Source organism: Rhipicephalus microplus, chromosome 3 (genome assembly GCF_043290135.1).
Source record: "Rhipicephalus microplus isolate Deutch F79 chromosome 3, USDA_Rmic, whole genome shotgun sequence".
Lineage (NCBI taxonomy): Eukaryota > Metazoa > Arthropoda > Arachnida > Ixodida > Ixodidae > Rhipicephalus > Rhipicephalus microplus.
Genome location: NC_134702.1, coordinates 141,236,854 through 141,258,695, shown reverse-complemented (window position 1 = coordinate 141,258,695; position 21,842 = coordinate 141,236,854). Strand labels below are relative to the sequence as shown.

The following is a 21,842-nucleotide window of genomic DNA, read 5'->3' as shown; positions in this document are numbered from 1 at the left end:
AGCTATATGGGCTTGTTTAGTAAATGCTAAGTCAGCTTGAAAATAGTTGTGCAATACACACTTCTCGCCAGAGACGGAGTAATTTATGAAAATCACAGCCAATAAGTCAGTGGAAATATAAGACAATAAATTAGTGTTTTTTTTTTCTTTTCCAAGCCACACAACAAAATTACTAGATTTAGTTTACATGTATACTATCTTCCTTTCAGTGCAGATTTTGCTTTCTTTTTTCTCAAGCTTACACGAAAATGCTCGCTTTGTATGAGCGTCGGATATAAACGTCAGAACAGATAGCGGGCAGCGTAAGTAGCGTGGTAGCCACGCGTCTGCCAAATTTCACTTATATTCACGACACCTTCTTTGCAGGGGCAGCGTGCGTTGCGTGGAGATGCTTCGATGCATGCGAGCCTTCTGCTGGGGCTAGACATACGTGCGCATAAGCTTCACCACAGAAAATCTAGAAAACGGAAGGTGAACTGCAGGAATCTTTGTTGTTTCCCGTACCAATAATAAGAAAATTGGCCAACAAATGTGCCAGAACCAATGTTAAATGTAATGAACAAATAGCCATGTTGCCAACATAAAAGTTTCTTAGCCTGACAGGGTTCTAAAGTAGCTAGTTTGGCGCAAATAATCCGCCAACAGTAACCCCGGTCATGGAGAGAGAAACATTTAGGAGGTTGAACTGCGCTCCTTTAGGTGGCCAGACACTGTGACATTGCCGGAGGCCTAAATAAGGCTGGCGGCGTCTTGCGGCAAAAAAGAGCATTGCCACCGCTTCGGTTTCCGAGCGAACCCACCGCACGCTTTGCTCGCATTCCGCTACACTCTCGGTTCGTGGCTGCAGAGTGCAATCGGGCGCTTTCGGCTAAAGTTGCTGCATATGCTACCTAAAGGTAGCATATACAGTAAGTTTACTCTTGGCCAGCAGCGTTTCTTTTTCTTCTTTTTGTGTTTGTGGGTTCGCGCTGCAAGTGGGCGCCAACTGAAATGTCTCCGCTGGAGCTTGTTATCTCTTGTATTTTATGCGACGTTATCTGGACGCTTGTAGGGGCCAGGTTTAGCGGGAGTTCGTTTAGAAAAAGTACTTAACGATTTTGGCTACTTGGTACTCAACTTTAATAAAAAAATGCGTCCCATTTGCCTCACATTTTGTTAGGCCGTGTCGACAAAAAGTAGATTAAAATTCAGCTGACTAACGACCAAACGCCGTGGTAATTGTCAGTGCATGCTTACCGGATTTCAGAAGGCATACCGCTTCCTTGGAGCAAGTATTTATTTCTCCGGGGCCCAGGTCCCACGCCACGCGCTGTTTGTTCCCCTCCTAATTATGGGCCAGCATTAACACTTAGGCTCACTTCGTTCCTAAGCACATAATTACACGCGTAACACGGATCCCGCCGTGTGCAGGATGTTGAACCGCATATTTTTTCTTTGAAGTTATCATTCCCATCTTTTATTGGAGAAGTGTTAAGCTCGGCATATTAGATGCATAGACGTACATTCACTGCTGTAGCAAAATCAATTGTACAAACACATCACTTGCATGTCGCACACAGTTTTTATTAAGCTGAGCAGTGCATCAATTTTCTACCACCCAAACCAGGGGTCTCACTGTAAACACATCGGCAGTTTGGTCCGCATTCGGGTTCTGGATTTTGTGGATCAGTGCAACTCTGAAAAGAGCAGTGAACGAGTGAATTATATGTTTTTGATACAATTACAGTCAAAGCAAGAGCTGTGAGTTATCTTTCTAGTACTGACAAGAACAGAAAATCTATTATGCAGCAATTCAGATAATACGCATTCAAAAGCCCATGCACAATGGCGAAATCGGGGTTTCTCGCGTGAAGTGGAGCTTCCCGCATGCGTGCCTCCAATAATACCCCTCCATTTTTCTTTCAGTTTTTTTTTTCACCCCATTGTGCAGCACTACTTTTTTGCTATTTTCTCTCTTCATGTTGGAAATGGGACGTTCATGCGCATGTCATCGAGAACACTACAGTTGTTGCAGGCAACAACGATGAGCATGCGTTCTTATCCAGGCACCAATATTTGAGGCACAGCGGTAATGACAAGTGGCTTCGATAACGTCGACGGAGTATCACATTACCGTACGAGAAACCAGTAACGGGTGATCGTCAATGAGCCCACTATGAACACGGGAGCACTTATTAGAAAGCAGTATTTACAAATAGGAACGTGACCGCACCACTACCAAGGGCCTCATTTGCATGTAGACACGTCTCTGCGCAGCCGCGCGCACCTGGATCTGTATAGGTTTGTCTACAAGGTCAATGACAATTGTGAGTGAGTGAGTGAGTGAGTGACAACTTAATGAATTAAAAGTTAGGGGTATAAGGGGAGGTTTAGCAGGCAATGCATGTTGCCAGGCCGTGTTTCTCGACTGTGTCCTCATCTCTTGCTAGGTCCTGTGTCTGCTCGTCTTAGTCTGTACTGATAAGAAGAGCACCCCTTAGCTCCTCGGTGAGGGATTGCGATACGACAGGTTGGTGGGTGTTAGGTGCTCCGGGTAAGCCCAGAAAATGTGGTTGAGCCAGGCAACGCCTCCACATAGACAGCAGTATGAATCTATAACGCCATAGTGTACGTAGGAGTACACAACGGGGCACGGAAAGGTTTGGGTCCGGAGTAGGCGCGAGGCGATCTGGGACATCATACGAAGGCTATCGTGAGGGGGTGGGTAGGCATACAGTTCGAGGTGATAGTGTTGGGTGATGTCGGGGTAGATGACAAGGTGCTCCAGGAGAAGTGCGTCCAACTCAAAGGAGCAATCCACTTGTTTAACGAATCTTTTGGCGTGTTGCTGAGCCGACTCGCTGTAGTAGTGACTCGAATGGGCGGGGCCCAGATCAGTTCTTTGTGGCGTGGTTTGTCGTGCAGCAAGAGCAGACTAAAAAGCCGAAGGGTTGTAGATGAAACAAGGCCTTGGGCGAATTTCGAGATAGCGGGTCCAGAAGACATTTTCGAAGCAGTACAACTTTCGCGAGATAAATTCACTGCCGTTTCGCTTTCTCAAAGTGGTTAAGAAAGACCTTGTTCAGGCGCTTTCATATTCAGAGTAAAGTACGTCACATTATTCACGTTAGTGTTGACGGGCCCACAGCATATACGACAACTACTGATGCGACCATACGTACGGCCAATGGACAAAGTAGTTTCAGTTTTCTCTTTCCGTTTGCGGAGATTCCGACCTCCCCAGATCTATGTCCTCATGCGTGTTGTCAAAGCCATGCCCTACCATACATGTAGAGTTATTTTGCCGCACTAGAGAGCTTACGCGACGTGTGTTAACGAGAGCACATGGTACAATCTTCCCTTTAGCCTCAAAAGCCCAGCCATGGTCATAAACGGGAACCTTGCTAGGCTTTCACAATTGTAGCGAGCACGCAACGACCATTCAGAAGAGTGATGGGCGCTTTGTAAAACAACAAAACAAAAAAACTTGTGGTACCAAGAACACCAATGTGAACATACCCTGTCACTAGCTATGCAAACGGATAATATGCACCTTATACACGATGCAATACTTATGACATAAGGAAATGCGTAGTCGCAAACCGGCTTAACGCAGCTGTCCGGCGCAAAATGTGTTTTGGAGTAATAACCAGAAGTGAAAACAGATGGAACTTCAATTCACCAAATTGTTGAAACACTTTCGTCCCAGAGTCTCTGCACGAGCGCCACTGCACCACAACTTTATAGATTGTTGCTTAAGGGAGGTGTGAGCTTAAAATTTCATTGCATGTTGTGGGATTTTAATGAACGCTGCTATCGCATGGCACCAGCGTCTGCTTTCCAAACGTATCTCATAATTGGGAGCTGCCTCTCTGAAGGCTTGAAGGAAATCGAGCAAAATCTCACATGAAAAAAAAAAGCGGAAGCATTCAACGCTTGAACCAAAAACTGTTCACTTATGGAGAAGAAGCGTTCAACGAGGAAACCTCACAACACACGTTCGGTACCACACTGTCACCTATGACCCAACTAGGTGTAAGAAAACAGTATCACCTTTCTCATCATGGTTGATTTGATTGATATGTGGGGTTTAACGTCCCGAAACCACCATGATTATGAGAGACGCCGTAATGGAGGGCTCCGGAAATTTCAACCACCTGGGGTTCTTTAACGTGCACCCAAATCTGAGCACACGGGCCTACAACATTTCCGCCTCCATCGGAAATGCAGCCCCCGCAGCCGGGAATCAAACCCGCGCCCTGCGGGTCAGCAGCCGAGTACCTTAGCCACTAGACCACCGCGGCGGGGCTCTCATCATGGTTGCTAAATACTGAATTGGTAAGACACAAAACAATAATGTGCTGATAGTTTTCACTACTTTTTTTTCTAATGTAGTATGTCTGCCTCATTTCACGCTCCTTTAAGCTCTTGCTCCTTCCCGGGCAGCTAAAATTGCTGAAATGTGGGTGCCCACCACATACATTGCAGTTGTGGGCCAGCTTAGCGACAATATTTAAGTGCAAATAAGGCCAATGCTCTGGTATCCTAGCTTTGATGAGAAGGATGGTTTGGCTAACACATACCTTATCGCAAGTCATCGGAATGCTCTAAACTCCATGTGTGGCACAGGTATTGAAACAACACTCGTGTTTTGTGGTGAAAACTACGTTGCTAGTCTTTCCGCGAGCCACTCCTAAGCACAGGCTAGCGAGTGTTTGCAGGCGGCTGAAAACACAATGATTATGGCCTGTCGCCCTACAAATTTTTCATACTGTGTGAGATATGCTCTACGTAAAGTGGGACTTCAAGCTGTTTCTTTCATAAATGTTTTCTTGGCATACCACTCTTACCTGTTTACCTCATCATATTCTCAAGTAAAAATGTGTCACGATTAGCTTAGAAAAAAACAGCCTCTTCCAGGGTCTCGAACTCGTTGTCTCCATGATAACCAGTATGAGCTGGCATTCTTAAGCTGGTCTTTGTGAGAAGGAGAAATCTCTTTTATCACATTTTAAAAATGGCTCGAAATAATTAATCTGTTTTTGGGCGTAATTTTGGGCGTAAAATACCGACGCAGCCTAACATCAACCGCAGAAAGTCAGTTAAAGCACTAAAACCAGATGAAACAATTGCATGGAACTTCATAGGCGGCCTTACGAGCATCACAAGGAGCCTCAAAAGCATCCACAATAGGGTGTTTAACACCAGGTAAGTGGCCCGATGAAGACAATCATAAAATAATCACAATATTATCGACCTACATAACGATATGGCATGCACGTTGATTATCTGTCAAACCGCAAGAAGAGTTGTCAAGCCTGGGTAAAATAATGTGGAACGAATCTCAAGCAGTTTTTATTGCTATGAAAATATTTCTTGATTTCAAGAATATTGACCCATCGAAGTATGTAACCATGGGTGAGAAATATGTGGTCAATTATTCTAAGCAGGGCAAGAAACACTCCGCTATCATTTGAGAAGGCAGTTCATCCTGAATGTTTTATTACATCGCCTGCAGCCCCAAAAATTTCACAAAGCAAAATGTCGTAAAATGAGTAATCAAGGACGGATAAAAAAAGAAAAGCGGGTCCTGGAATCTCCCCGCTGAGCACCTATTTACGACGTCAGTCGGACAGTTCACATCGATCAGTTCAATTGCGAAGCTTTTCAGTTGTTTCTAAAAGAATGACCTCGCCGAAATTCTACCGCATACCTCTCTGTTACAATTGCACTTACGAGTCACTATTGCTTGTGGGCACCAAAAAACACCTGAACAGAATTTATTTAGCAGTTATTGACTTCCTGTGGCAACCTGTAGAACTCGTCAACGAGGGTTCGATGAGCCACATCGCTTTTGACTTGGGTGTTAATGAAGGTAAGAAGCGTTCTTTTAAAACACGAATAAAGCTGAATGCCTACTGCAAGTGGTGACATCTAATAATAAGTAAGATGTCACCACTGTGCTCTAGTCTCTCAGTTCACGCTGCTGCATAATTCAGATTGACCTACGTATACTCTGCAACAGCTAAACTGGGTCACATAAAATTTGCATATTACATAATCTGTCATTCTTATTGGGACACCTAAAGTTACACTACGCCATTTTTAAAGTTAGGATAAATTGTATGAAGTTGGTATGGTTCTAACAATGCCGACGTTTAGCCTAATATCTTCCTTTCATATATAGTTCGTGCAATGCTCAGTGTGGGTGCGGATAAATGCTATTACAAACACCTGCCTAACGCTTCTTTTGTTGGTGATAGCCATGTTGCTCTTTTTACCATTATTTAGCTGTAAAAAACTGGTCATATGAAGCATATGCGACTTTTCACACACATATCTTTACGTATAACGTCTGCACTATGTTTATCTTCTATTGTAACATTTTGCTAAAAACATTTCGCAACCGTCGCCCTCTCGACGTGCGTTGTATGAGTCGGTTCTGATGGCATGTGGTATCTGCGAAATTTTAATTTTCATTTACTCAAACAATATTTATATCCGACACCTGACTTGCGTTAGGATTGCAGAGGAAAAAGTTATGTTTGCTGGTTTGCTACTTTTTTTGTTACAAATCGCGCTGTTATTGAGATTTATTGCAGTATTTCTAAAGCACGCTTGCAGAGACAGCAACATGTGATGAAACCCTTGATGATAGTATTTCTTTCGAGGTATTAGTGGAATAAGAAATTAACGCCATGTCTACATGTTTCAAGAGAAGTTTCATCGAAAGATGATAATCTTGCGTCTAAAGAGAGTGCAAAAAACATCTATTTGATGTTCTGCGCGAAAAAATTGGTCAATGGGATTCTGGAGCAAGTGGCTCAAGGCGCGCAGTGGAGGCGAACGACTGCATTGAGGCACTCTATGGTTTTAGAGTTACTGTATGGGCTACTTTTAGCATATACAGTAACTCTATACGGTGTGAGACATGAGTGCCATCTGGCAGTTACCATGGAAAACGAAAGAATGGCCGCTGATATGGCAAGCGGGCGGCGTGCGCGCCTGTCTCGGAGGTCGTAATGTGTAGAATGCAAGGCGACGGGTGTGTGCGACCACCGTGTCGTCTTAGTAAAGCGTAAGAAGCACTTTCTTTTTTTGTGCATAGCGTTGCATTGTCACAGCCGCGTGATATACAATATGGTCCTTAGAATAACTTATGTATGCCTTCTCTAGTATGAAGAAACACACCACGTAGTATTGGCGTGCTAATATTGCGCCTCATATATGCACACTTTTTTTCTTTTTATTCGACAATCGCCCAGGTATGAACGCAGAAACTAGAGCAATGTCGGTGGGCGTTGTGGATCTGGTTGGATTTTAGCTATGTCGGGTATCGTTTCAGCGGCGCAAAAAAACGAACACATAGACAGACAGACCAAAACTTTAGCGTCGAAGTACCCTAAGAAAGACTATCGTCTTCAAAAAAAAAGCAAAGATAATGTGAATGTGCGACACAAGTAAAAACAGCCAGATTTCGAAAAACTAACATGGCGTGACTCGAAGCGTGGCACTATGCATTGTGAGACGGCGATGTTTTTCCAATGTGGGCTCTCAAGACAAGCTACGTTCTATTTTCCGCAAATTTGAACACAAAAGTAGAAGAAACCACAGTTAGGTTTTGTTAGCTTTCTAAGGTTTGTCTTCTCGACGCAAGTTGGCATTTTATCGTGCATCAGTTAAATAGAGGCGTTTAGTTTCTTGAAGTGCTATGTCCAGATGCTGTCTCGAAAGCTGCCAGCGTGGACTGTCCACGGTGCTGTCTTGAATTGAAGCACAGCATATACATTTATTAAATGGCTATCTCAAAGCCGGTATGCTGGCTATCTTTTGGCTGGTATGCTAATGAAGGCTCCAGTCCCGCAGTTCATTCAGGCTTAGTACTACTAGTGTGAAGCTGTCCTATACTTTTCTTCATCTTATAAACAGGCATGGTGCCATTCCTTAACAGCGGCAACACCGCTATCGCAGGGAACAATTAGCATAACGCTAAAAAAGCTCCCCTATCGAATCGCGCGATGGCATCATCATGTTTAGAACCATGGTTATATTCCAATGCCTGCGAACTAACGCGATCGATCGATCGATAGATAGATAGATAGATAGATAGATAGATATACAGATAGATAGATAGATAGATAGATAGATAGATAGATAGATAGATAGATAGATAGATAGATAGATAGATAGATAGATAGATAGATAGATAGATAGATAGATAGATAGATAGATAGATAGATAGATAGATAGATAGATAGATAGATAGATAGATAGATAGATAGATAGATAGATAGATAGATAGATCTGGTGTGAAGTGATGGGATGTGGCACAATTTCGCCAGACTTCGAGACACGTTGCGATACACTAAGAATCAATGCGACGTTATTGCCGAATGTAGTAGCTTTTTACGGCATACCGTTGGAAATTCCCTGAAAATGTTGCGCGTAAGTATAATCGAATACAGTTTTTGAATGCACGGTATCTCCGACACAAAGACGCACAAGCCTACATAAACGGGTGCTCACCCCAGACTGATGTCGTGAGCTGAAATGGCGGTGACCCCGACTTCTGAGACCATTGTCGGTTGCATGCGCATGGCTTCTATATATTGGTGAGAGCGATGGGCGGCCGTGCTTAGGTTGTTTGGGCGGGTTTTCTTGAGACTTCTTGTCTGATTATAGACCGTGTGCTTGATAACATTTAAGTGACCCAACCAGCAACATGGTAATTTATCTTATTCTCAATTTCTAAGCGTCGCAAAACTAAAAATCACTCCTAATGTGCATTAACTCGCTTCGCGTCGAACACTCGCCTGGTTAGCGTACTTTCACACCCTCTGCCATAGCATCACGTCTTTTTCGCGATCTCGTATTATACTCGCGCATCACATCTTGCCTAGATTAGACCACGCCTCTAAAGTCAAGCCATTTTTGCTCACACTGAAATATACAGGAGTGCACCTCTCGCACTAGCAATTGATCAATGGAACTCACTGCCATCTACCATTGCCACCATCCACGATCATTAGTCTTTTCAATTAGTATTCCACTCGTTTCTCGAGTGTGATAACACTTTTGAATAGATTGCTTAATTGCATTTTATACGGAAATCTTTGTGTCAATGCGTGAAATGTTAATATTTATTTGTGAATTGCTACTAGTTATTTGTGAAATGTTATTGTTTCGGCCTGATAGTTCTAGTTTTCCTTTGGTGTATTCTGTATTCTGTGTTGCTGTATTTCTGAAATGTGATTGTATTTCGTTCCTTATAAATCTCCCCCCCCCCCATATGTTGTGCCCTGCGGTCCCTTAGAGTATCCATGTAAAAACATTGTTCTGCATTATTAGCGTTATACTTTACCACTGTATTATGGCAGACAGTTGGTAGCGCAAAGTACCCAGCCGCACTGGCCACATGTAATCTGAAAGAAAATGAAAACAACATTTACAAAGAGTTTTGAAGTATTCTGTACTATGTATACAGATTTTCATCCTTAAACTGTCATCGTTCTTTCGATTGGGAGTTGTAAAACTGATTGAGCGCGAATATATACACGCCTGTTACAGGAAATTGTTTTCATTGCGGGATGAATTATATGTACACTCTCGGCTGATTCTCACCATCACTGTTGTATCTCCCGGATATATATATATATATATATATATATATATATATATATATATATATATATACATACCTACGGCGGGGAGGATATATTTGGCTCGCCGACAGCGGGTCTTGCTAACGCCACTCTACAGAGCGCACAGTCATGAAGGCTAACAGGGAAGCTCGAGATTCGAACCCACAACAAGCACGTTGTTGTCGTCTTCCTCCTTTTGGGTGTCATTTCAGTGCTTGTGCTGTAGTGACAGTTCCATACACGTATCATCACCCCGGCTGGCAAGGCACCGTCTCGAAACCTGTTTAATGAGCAAGTTGGCGTTGTAAGGCTTAAGACGAGACGTGGACTACTGCCGTTCTGGGTATAGCAGCCGATGAGTTTGTGGTCGCGGAAGTCTCATAGGTCACAGGTGTGACCTGCCAAATGACGCGATAGGGCCCGACGTATCGTGATAGTTTCTCGCAGAGGGCAACACGTCGAGATGGGAGCCACAGGAGAGCAGGAGAGTCCGCATAATAAACGGCATTCATATGTCGACGGTCGTAAAGAGAATGTTGTGCTGTCTGCGACGACGATAACCGAGCGTGGGCCACCGATCGTCCATGAGGGCCCGGGTGAAGGCATCCTGAGCGTACGAAGTGGAGGATGGTTGGTTAGATGCCCCACCGTGGTGGTCTAGGGACTAAGGTAATCAGCCGCTGTCCCGCAAGTCACGGGTTAAATCCAGGCTGCGGCGGTTGAAGTTTCGATGGAGGCGGAAATCTCGTAGGCCCATGGGCTCAACTTTGGGTGCACGTTGAAGAACCCCAGGAGGTCGAAATATCCGAAGTCCTCTACTATGGTGCCTCTCATAATCTTATGGTGGTTTTGAGACGTTAAACCCCATATACCAAATCAAATCATGATTGGTCAGATGAAAGTAGGGTGTCGAAGGGCGGTAAGGGATGACGTCCGAAAAGTAAATAAAATGATGAGTGGCTGGCTGCTTCATGATGCGACAAATTGTAGGTGAAGGAGACGAACAGCAGAGCTATGTCCTAATCAGTGTGGTTGCTAGATACATACATAGAAAGCATGTCTGTCAATGTGCGGTTGAGGCGCTCCGTAAGGACGTTAGTCTGAGGGTGGTAAGATGTGGTGAAGTTGTGACGGGTAGCACAAGATCGAAGTAGAACATCTACCACACGAGATAGAAAGTAGCGACCATGGTCAGTGAGCAGGAATCTGTCAAGTGAAGAATCAATATGGTGCAATTGAAGACAAACAATGATGGAGAGAGCAATAGATCTCGGCGCTCTTCGCCCGCCACGTGCACAAAGTCAGTGATGCCTAAAACGCAGGCATCAGATTTCAAGTCGATGGGGTTAGATGGATCAACGGGGTGTCGAGGTAAACAGTCAGCATCGCTGGGCAGCTCCTGTAATCGTAGTGCCCATCGGCTGACTTTTCCTGTAAGGTGCTTAAGAGTTGACAGCCAGGAAGGCGCATGATGGTCCGTGATGACTGGTATAAATATGAACGGAATCATGCGATGGACCAGACGAGGGCTAAGCATTCCTGCACAGTGATGAAGTATTTTTTTTTCGCTTGCGACAGCAGGCGACTAGCGTAGACTATCACACGGTTGGTACCATTCTTTATCTGAGCGCCTATAGCTCCAATTCCATGCCTGCTTGCATCAATGCGAAGCTCTCTTTGAGTGGTTGGATCAAAATGAGTCAACACCAGTGCTGATCTGAGAGTAGTAATCAGCGACGCGATAGAATGTTTTCGGTCCTCGGACCAGGAAGAGGCCACGTTCTTTTTAAGGACATCCGTGTGGGGCCAAGCAATATCCGCGAAGTCGATGAAAAGCATCGGAAGTACAAGCAGAGCCCAATAAAACTGCCCACTTCTTGTGTGGATAGCGGAACTGGGAATCCGCGAGCTGCACGGAGTTTGTCAGGGTCGGGTTGGACACCAGTGGCGTCAACAAGGTGGCCGAATAGTTTAATCTGTTGGCGTTCAAACGCTCATTTCGACGAATAACGTTGGAGGCCACCGCTACAAAAAACGTCAAGAATTGCCGTGAGACGAGGCAGATGGCTTTCAAAGGAAGGCGAGAAAAAATTACATCGTCCAGATAGCAAATGCAGGTTGACCCTTTGAAACTGTGGAGAAGAGATTCCACTTTACGTTTAAATGTAGCCAGAACATTGCACAACCCAAAAGGCATCATCTTAAATTGGTGAAGGCCGTCTGGTGTGACAACTGCTGTCTTCTCGCGGTCGTGGTCGTAGACCGAAATTTGCCAGTACCTGGATCAAAGGTCAAGGCATGAAAAATACTTGGCACCGTGGAGGCAGTCGAGCGCATCATCGATTCGGGGCAGAGGATAAACATCCTTCTTAGTGATTCGATTCAGGTGGCGATAGTCGACGCAAACGCGTCAGCTGTTGACCTTTTTAACTAAAACCACAGGGGGATGCCCAAGAACTCGATGAAGGCTCGGTGGCTTGTTTTATAGACGTTTTGTCGACCTCCCGTTGAAACTCTTGGCACTCAGTACGAGACACGCGGTAAGGTTGTTTGTGGAGTGGAATGGCGTCGGTGGTGTCGATGCGGTGGGATACGGAGCTTGTGCGGCCCAGGGGATGGCCTTTGACGTCAAACATATCCATGTAAAAAATAGAACAATCGGAGTGCTGCTACTTGGAATGGTAGTAGGTCACCGGATATCGCTTTGTCGATGAACACCTTATATTGCGGGGTGATGACAGCTTTCGCCCTGGTTTTAGTGTCAGGGGTGAAAGAAGAAATAGAACTTTTATCAAGTTGGAAAAGTTCGGCTAAAATTAATGTCTTGGGAAAAAACTTGGGTCGACGTGGAGAACAGGAAGTAGCATCGTGTTGTTTGCAACGACCATTATAGTACATGGTAGTGCGATGTGGACTGTAAGGGTTACATCAATGAGGGGAGCCACCAGATAGTCTCCATCTGGAACGAACGGAAAGCGCGGCATAGAAACGTACATAGCAGCTTGGGGCGGTAGCCGTGAAGACTCCATGGATTGTAGGCGAGTGCAACTTGAAGGATCGAAATCGGTGAACAAATGCAAGTCAAGCCATAAAAAGCCATTAGAACAATCGATAAGGGTGTAGTAGGCGGTTAAAAAGTAAATTCAAAAGATGACGTCGTGTGGGCAAGCATGGACTTCGACAGATACTTCCAGCAAACATTAAACTTTTACTCTATAATACGTTGTTTTCATCTCACATAAACTATTGTAGTCTAGTGTGGGCAGAGACATCTAAAGCAAATTGGAACAAAATATTTTTACTGCAGAAAAAAGCGATTCGTCATATTGCAAACGTACCATACGACGCACATACAAGTCATTTATTCAGAGAATATAAGATTTTGCCGATCGATCACAAACACAGTTTCAACCTTATTATGAAATACAAACAAAGCTTGCTATCAAACAACGCTTGTTTTCTTAAACTGTGTAACCTCAGAAAAAATACACAATTCTATTATGACATTCGGAAAAGGCCTTCCTGGTTCGTTCCTTATTCGCGAACTAATCACGGTTTGAGAAGACTTGAACACTGTATTCCAGCTTGTTTTAACATGTTTGAAAATAAAAACATCGACATCTTTAATATACATTAAAAACAACTTAAGAACCTTCTCATCGAAAATGGCGGCGTGTAGTTTAGCTTCTTCTAGTTGTCCGGCTAGAGTACTATATGTAAAAGAAACAACCTATATTAGTGCTCGTGTGTAACATGGTATCCTATGATGCTTGCTTTCTTTGACATTTTTTTCGTTGCTTTTTTTTTACGAGTAAAACGTGCAACATTTCACTCGTCAGTGTTTCCCTTGTGCATTAAAACTTGTGCTTTTCGCATACCCAGTGTTGTAAACGTTGTATAATCATTTTGTAATACTTTGGTAGCCGTTTAGCAACGTGTGCATTGTTTCATGATTGAACGCACGCTGTTTTATTTTGTTTTTTGTTCTTTTTCTCTCTTTGTGGTTTGCTTATCTTAGTAAACCTGAAACTGATGTAATTTTGATGCATTTTCTTTTTATTTCCTAATTTCTTGAAGTTTTGAAAATCGACGTCAAATTGTTTTTTCATGCTTTCTGCTCTGCTGTTTTTTTTTTTTGTAATGCCAAGTGAAAAGGGGTAGAAGCCTCGTCAAGCTGCTAACATAGCAGCTTTTTGCTCTTATCCTTGCGTTTTCTTTTTCGCAACTTTGTGAAGAAAATGCTCAATAAAACTGAAACTGAAACTGAAACTGGAAGACACCGGAGAGAACAGAAGTGTGACGGCTGGCAACAGTAATGCGTGCAGTGCACATGCCAAGCACCAATTTGCGGCTGATTGATTGATTTGTAGGGTTTAACGTCCCAAAACCACCATTTGATTATGAGAGACGCCGTAGTGGAGGGCTCCGGAAATTTTGACCACTTGGGGTTCTTTAACGTGCACCCAAATCTAAGTACACGGGCCTACAACAATTCCGCCTCCATCGGAAATGCAGCCGCCGACCGATTTGCGGCTTCCGTTACCATTCTAACAGCAGAGAAAATAGAAGCTGTAAGAACCTTTTCAGGCGAGATAGAAGTGCAGAACTCATAACAGATATTTGGGCACCAGTGTCAATTAGACCAGTAACAGAAAGGCCATCAAGAAAAACTGGAATTAAATTGCGTCTTGAATTTGGAGCCGGAGTAGCAGGCGATAGATTGCGACGTGTCTTTCTTGCAGGTTACAAAGCACGCACCAAGTGCACATATTCAGACATACTTCCTAGAACTACAACAGAAATACACATGTCCTGAGTTCTTTATGGATGCCTCAAAGACCAACACTTTGGTTTTGTACGCAGCCGTTGGCCCATCGTTTTGGGAAGCCGGCGTTTTGCACCCTGCAGATACAAGAATTTTCACCGGCGAAGCTTATGCGACACTTGCGGCTGGTAAACACAATAAACAAATAAAACTACAGAAGGAAGTATTATACAAAGATTCCTTAAGCGTAATAAAAGATCTGAAAACTCTTAAAAAGCACAAGAACCCTGCCCTTGTCTCGCTTATTCACTCTTATTCGCAGTTTATTCATCCAAGCAGCATGTTGTAGTCTGTTGGTTTCCAGGACACCGCGATATACAAGTCTGAAGGACCAGCTAGCTGGATTCACTAACAAAGCCGCTACTAATGCATCGATAGCAATTCCTGCACTTGACTTGAAACCTTTTCTAAAACGAAAGCTGAGGGGTTATTGGCAGGGCACATGGGACACACAAATAGGTAATTAATTTATTTATTTATTTATTTATTTATTAAAGGTACTTTCAAGGCCCGAAGGCACTACAGAAAGGAGTGGTTTGAACAATCGTAAGTGCAGTTAAAAAGTTAAAAAAAAACAGAAAACAGGAAAAAAAGAAAAATTCTACAGGGCATCATGTATGGCGAGCTTGAAGTCTTTTTGGTCCGTTATACAGGCGATGGAGGCGGGAAGGTGGTTCCAGGCGGCGCTCGTCCAATTGCATATCATCAAGCCACAACTTGGTCATTGGCTGTCAGTATCAAAATCACGCCGCACAGAAGTGATACAAGGTTAAGGATAGGCCATACATACACTACACATTCATTTCTTTTGTCTGGTGGCGATCCACTTGTGTGTAATAGATTTGGAGAAGCACTCACTGTACTTCACATTCTCATCCAGTGTAAAAAATTAGACACGCTTAGAAAACAACACTTTAATTACCCTACCAACAACAGATACCGCTTCGCCCTGCAATGCTCGTCGGTAGGGAACCACTTTTTACACTTGACTCATAGTTACCTTTTTCGAGAGAAGTTCGTACATTACATATCATATACCCGGGCATTCTGCAGCACGACCTCTCCATAGATATCTCGACTGTGGTGGCTACACACAACAAAGCTCTTGCTTGACGGCCCTTGAACGCAAATTAAGGTGCACATGTGAACTATCGAGGCACTTGTGCTAATGTCATACATGTCCACCATAGTTTCTATCATCACAAACTTTCTTCATTAATTATCACCACACTCTTTTCATGGCATAGTCATGATTTTATTACTTCTATATTTTACCCACCTTAACGTGAAGAATTTTAAGGCCCTTAACATCGGCTAATTACAATCATTGTCCACATCTCTTGTCCCATGAACTGGTGCTCTTTGGTCATCAAACGGTCCTTGTCCCAAGAAACACCAAATATCATCATCAATTTTGAGCCGGTTGAAGGTTTTCGCTCCTTGTCGTCAGCTCAGTACCACCTCAAGGGGCTGCACTTGTCAGTTTCCGGGAGGATGACCAGATTAGGCCGGTGACGAAGAGCGGCGGCGTTGAGGAGAGCTCGACGGGTGACCCTAAGCTGACGGCGAGTGGCTAGACCTGTTTTTCTGGGCGACGACGTCAGTGCGGATGGTTCGGAGTGTTGAGATAAACGGCGAGGGGAAGGGTCCTGAAAATAGCCATTCAAAAAGCGGTTTGCGAATGGTGTCCACGATACTGACGGCAATATGTGGGAAAGCTTGGCCGGAAATACCATCTGTAGCGGCAATGGCGGCAAATGGACCCAACAAAAAAGTGAGAGAAGCAGATGGGTCGGTTCTTTTGCCACTCAGAGAGATTTCGGTAGCGTGGTGAAAATCGAACAGCTGAAGCTGCTGCAGCGACAAGTGAAGCTCTATGGCGGTCAACGCTGAGGACTGGAGGGCTCGTGGGCTGCGGCATGTGCCTGCCGGGCTGGGGAACCTTCACGGCCAGGTTGGCAAACTCCTGACGTATGACGGCTTGAACAAGCGAGACTGTTATTTACACAGTTGTCTTGCGTAGAGGGCTGATAGAAAGCAAGTGCCATGACCTTCAGCTCATGATGAACAATTTTGCGATATTGGCAGGAGGCGCAAGTGGACGGGGCATCACAGAATCCTCGCAAGACGAAGTCACAGTGGTGTTCGGAAGTCTCGTGAAGTGGTAAGTTATTCGCCTGGTTTCAGCCTGTTCAAATTGTCGGCATTTCTAAATGATAGAGTCGACAGAGGTGCCTTACACATAATTATGTTGAAAGCATCGTCAGCAATACTCTTCAAGACGTTGCTGATCTTGTCCGCCTCCATCAGGTGTTTGTCAGTCTTCCGCCTTAGTGCCAGTAGGTCTTCGATGTATGCAACGTACGACTCTATTGATGATTGAACACGCGGCGCGAATTCCCACCTGGCTGCTATCTGACGTGCAACTGACCCACCGAACAATTCGCGAAGATTTTGCTTCCACATGTCCCATCTGGTTAATAGCCTTCATGCGCCTCATACCAGCCACGTGCCGTACCCCGTAGGTAGAAAAGAATATTTGCCAGCATAAGCGTCTCTTCCCACCTGTAGTGCTTGCTGACGCACTCGAAAAATGCGAGCCGTTCTGCGATGCCCATGCTGTCCATATCGTAAAACGTGCCAGGGTCGAGAAGATCGCGAGAATCACTGGTGACGAAACCAGCGGGAACTGCGAGGCCTGAGTGCCGGTTTCAGGCATTCCGGCTGAACAACATTGGTGTCCACTGCGGAGTTTGAGAGCTGGGTTGTGTGAATACCCCACACCTTCCACCAAAAAGGTGTTAAGGGGAAGATTTATACACCGACAGCGGGTCTTGCTAAGCTGTACAGAGCGCCCAGTATTGGAGGTCACCGGCGAAGCTTGAGAAAACAAAACACAACAAGCACGTTGTCGTTTTCCCCCGTGTGGGTGTCATTTCAGGGCTTATGCCAGAGCTACAATTGCATACACGTAGCAATATATATATATATATATATATATATATATATATATATATATATATATATATATAGATATATATTACTTCTAGTGGTTTCTACCGATGGACCGGTTTTGTTAAAGTTTGCGAATTGCGAACCGCACCGCGTTATTGTGAGGTAGCAAATTCGGTACCTCCCAACGGCAAGTCATTTCCCCCCCCCATTTACTTTACAATATGGTTTAATAACATTACCTATACTTGCCTGGCACTATTTTCTGTTAGATCTTAATAAATTGTGGCAAGCACAGAAAAACACTAGCCCTTAAGTAACACTTCCTTCGCATATATATGTATATATATGTATATATATGTATATATATAGAGAGAGAAAAAGAGAGAGAGCAGTGACCACAAACCTCACCACCCCCCAAGCAGCTTCGCCCCGTGGTTTCTGCCTGCAGGAAGTCATTTTTTCTTCCACTTTTCTTTCTTCTGTTTTACTTTACAAATAATTTTAACAACATTTTTTAGGTTTTCCTTGGCATCATTGTCTCTTAGTCTTTTACAAAAAAAAAACGAGTCCTTAATGTTTCACTTCCTTTCTTTACCCTCATAGTGCTTTACTTTTCAAAGCTTGTTGCAAGCACATCATGTGTTCTCTTACACTCTACTAGAGTCATGCGTTCCCGTGACCACTGAAGCAGGTCTTTGGCACAAGTATTCACAAACTTTGGGTATTAAAAGTATGTGCAGTCTTCCCGATCGCCTTAAGTGGTGTCTCGCAAAGCTTCTTCGTTCCGCCTCAACAAAATTGAATGAAGCCTTCATAGAGAGCGCTATCCTGCTGCGTTCCTTTCGCATCACAGCCACAACGCATTATGCAAGCCAGTTCTCTGTAATTCGCCATTATGAAAAGAAGCGTAGCGTAGTGGTCAGAGTTATGGAATACACAGTGGCCGAACGCGCCGCTTCGCGAATGCATGGCGTGCGCCCATAGGTTCCTCTAGTTGCCACTATTTTTATCAAGAGGGCAGCAGGAGCATTCTTGACTGATTTCACTGCTCTGGCGCGTTCGAAAGTACGTAGCGGGCGTGCATCGCGAGCAATTATGGGTGAATACAATAAACGAACCCGAGGACCAAAATATTTGAAGCAGGAATGTGTGCACTTTTACTTTGTGAACATGCTGCGGCAAGGATTTCGCGAATACCTGCTATATTGAGGAAGCTACAGGGTTTAGAACATCGGTGTCATCTGGTGTCAAATCTTCACACGGCCTCATCACTCGTCTCTCTCACAGGGAGGGAAAAGTGCAGCCCGTCTTCGTGACTGGTTTAGACCAATTGGTGAGCTGCGTAATACGTCAAGCCAACGGAGCGACTCTGTGTCACATTTCGTGAAAACACAAGGGAATTGTTTTACGAATTGGAGGCTCTGCTTGACGCGCTGTAATATTAGGAGAACATGATCACCGAGGTCTACTGTACGAATCGCTGAGCCCATTACGGGGGTGTAAATAAATTATGAGCTTGTTGAATGGCCCTTTTAAACTGCATTTTTGCACCTTAGCCTTTTCTGAAAGACCTTCACGGTGTTGTGCTCTACACTAGAGACTTCTTGAATCAGCTGCTGAATGGTCATCTATTTAAACGGGCTTTTCACGTGAGTTACCGCCTGCAGTGCAGCTTCCGACCGGTTGTTTATTTCTTACATATTGATTGTTTTTTCTATTTTAATAGAAAGTGACTATTCATCAAAACATTACGGCGACTAACGCGTTATTTCTTAAGGTATCACGTTGAAAAAAAACTTATTTCTTATGTGCCTGATGAAGTATCTAATTATTCTTTCTCAAGGCAATATGGACAAAAAATTTTAACTTTACAATTATGATCAAAAATATTTCTTCCCAAAAACACACACACAATTATACATGCCTTTATTAGTCAGCAGGTGACCGCACACAATCAGTGAATTTTGATGCACCCAGAAGGGCGTATTTAATTCCTTAAGCCCAGCTCTACGTACAGTGACTAAAATCTTTTGTTGTGCTAGTTGGTTCGTAGTCTAATAAAAATTGAAGGCGCAAAGGAAAGAGGACAAGAAACTACAGGGCTGTATAGAGATAAAATTGACTGACACATACGCTTGATGTTTCCTGGAGTGCAATGTTCTTACCTCTAAATCGGTTGCTAGTTGGCAACAATCTTGTTTTTTTCTGTCCTGGATCTTTTCTTCCTCCCATTTTTATTAGAGTGCATACAATAACAACAAAACCACATATGTGTGTCCTGTATACTCACCAGTAAACGTTTTCAAGCTTTCAAAAAAAAAAAAACCTGCTCGTTTTATACAATTGGCACTCTAGCATCAGCCGTATCACATTACTTGCAAGAATAACAAAATTTGAAGCTACATGAAGCCTGCAACGTTAAATTTGCAAGCGAAGCTGGAAGACAGACACCCCATTTACAAGGAACGTTTGAAAGCCACAAAAATAGCTATAGAAACCACTGTTTAAAGAACAGCCAGAGTTTTTGCTGCGCTATTTTCAGCCCAGTAACTCTGGTGAACCAAGCAGTGGCTTCGAGCGACTTTAGCAGATGGACGACGGGCTCCTGCTCCTTGTTTGGACACCTGCCATATTGAACCACCGCTGTAGGGGTGAACACATTCGCCATTAGAGGCTGAGGGTCCGGGTTCAAGCTCAATTAGCGTGACAAAATGTTATTTTGGTAAGTTTGTTGAGAGCGCTGATCATCGTGTCACGGATGAACGAGCAATTTTCTCGTCATGTAAGCATACAAACGATTAAGTGTTCTAAAATACTTTTCGCTACTTCACTAGGAGTATATTTTTATGTCAGTATACTTACTGATGAGTGAGCAATATGGTGACAGCGACGAAGTTCATGGCAGTAATCTTGAACATAAGCATATCAGAACGAGAAGGCGTCACTTGATCGTTCCAGCTACAAGCAGTTGTCATCCACCAGAGTATTTATAGAACAGGAGTGACATCATACCTGCCATTCATCGAGCAGTTTTCAGCTGCTGTCAGAAGAGAAAATGACGATGCAATTCTTGTCTTCATTAAAATGTCTTGGTGTTTTGTTTTAATAAATAACATTGATGAAAATGAAGGTCTTGCTTCAGAGAACAAATATATTGCACTTATTATTTCGCCATATCAGGCAGCTGCAATTAAAACATTACTAAATTCACGCTCCTTCAACACAGCGCGCACACCGACTCCTCAAACGTTTTTGTGTTATAGATTACTGCAGACCTCCTAGCGTTCTGATGGTAACTTTCACATAAACATGTGGGCAGCTACATGCTAGCGATGTGAAGCCTCAAGTATTAACGGAGCTAGCTGACCATGCAGCCTTGCTCAATAGCAGGGCTGTTTCTTTATTTAAAAATTCCATAAACACCTTCAAAGACATTGTGATATTGATTATTTCAATAAGTGAGATGTGCTCGTGGTTCAAAGGAGGCTACCTTTTACACAAAATGGAGTCATATGCGAAACCTTCACTGATGCCAGCTACTTTCAACTTTATCTAATACATTGTACTAATGCGAAATTTACAGTTCTAGAGTACCATTAAATGATAAAAATACACACTAAGTGGTTCACTCACTAGGAACAGGATATTGCTATCACGCTCAATTCTTAAAAGCGAAGCTTAAAAGCCCCTGAATTTTTTGCGAAGGTAATGTACGGCTCGGGAGGAGGAACACTTATGACAATGGTGGGTTCTGCCTGACGCTGCGTGCACTTGCATCTTGCCTGAACAGCTTCTCTTTGAATAATCTGTGCACGTGGATACCGGTAAATTAGAGTGTCCAACTGTTGTAGGCAGAACACCTGCCCATTGCGGTGTCAAAATTCGTAAAGCCTTACAGATACAATGATCAGTTCACTTTGGTTACACGGTGGTCTAGCTGGTTATCAACAGCATCCAGTGTGTGCGCATCCAGAAGGGCATAGAGGACGGTAGCTTATGGAAGAATACTGCATTGCTGAACGTCAGCACTGTAGGTGTGTTAGGTGACTTATGATCTATCCCGTCGAGTATGCGCTATACATAAGATGTCACCAGTCCAGTCCTATCGTAATATAAGAGTAAGCACAACTTTCTGTGGAACGTATTCTTCAATCAATGCAATGACTTTTCACTCGAAGAATAAAGTTGAATTCCTCGTCTTGTAATTATAAAGAAAGCTTAGTTGCACAATATACAGCGCTTTATATATGATAGGTCCAGAGATTTCTCGGGTGGTCTCATTAGGATGTCGATTCGAAGTTAAAGTTTAGATTACTTAGTTAGGTTAGGTTAATTTGGTTTTTTATGGCGCAAAAGCAGCTAAGGCTATGCTGCGCCAGACACAAGACTTTCAGAAATGGACGCTAAAAAAGAGATTTTAAAGCTTATTTAACAGGTTACTT

General features: G+C 43.6%; 1 long non-coding RNA gene across 1 annotated transcript; it reads right to left on the bottom strand.

Moving 5' to 3' along the window:
- Positions 1 to 1,542: 1,542 nt before the first annotated feature.
- LOC142803375 (uncharacterized) lies at positions 1,543 to 20,352 on the bottom strand. Its single transcript, XR_012894083.1, has 3 exons — positions 20,263 to 20,352; positions 9,341 to 9,401; positions 1,543 to 1,676 (listed from the first exon to the last, which is right to left on the bottom strand). It is a non-coding gene; the product is annotated as an uncharacterized LOC142803375 (long non-coding RNA).
- Between the last annotated feature and the right edge of the window lie 1,490 nt (positions 20,353 to 21,842).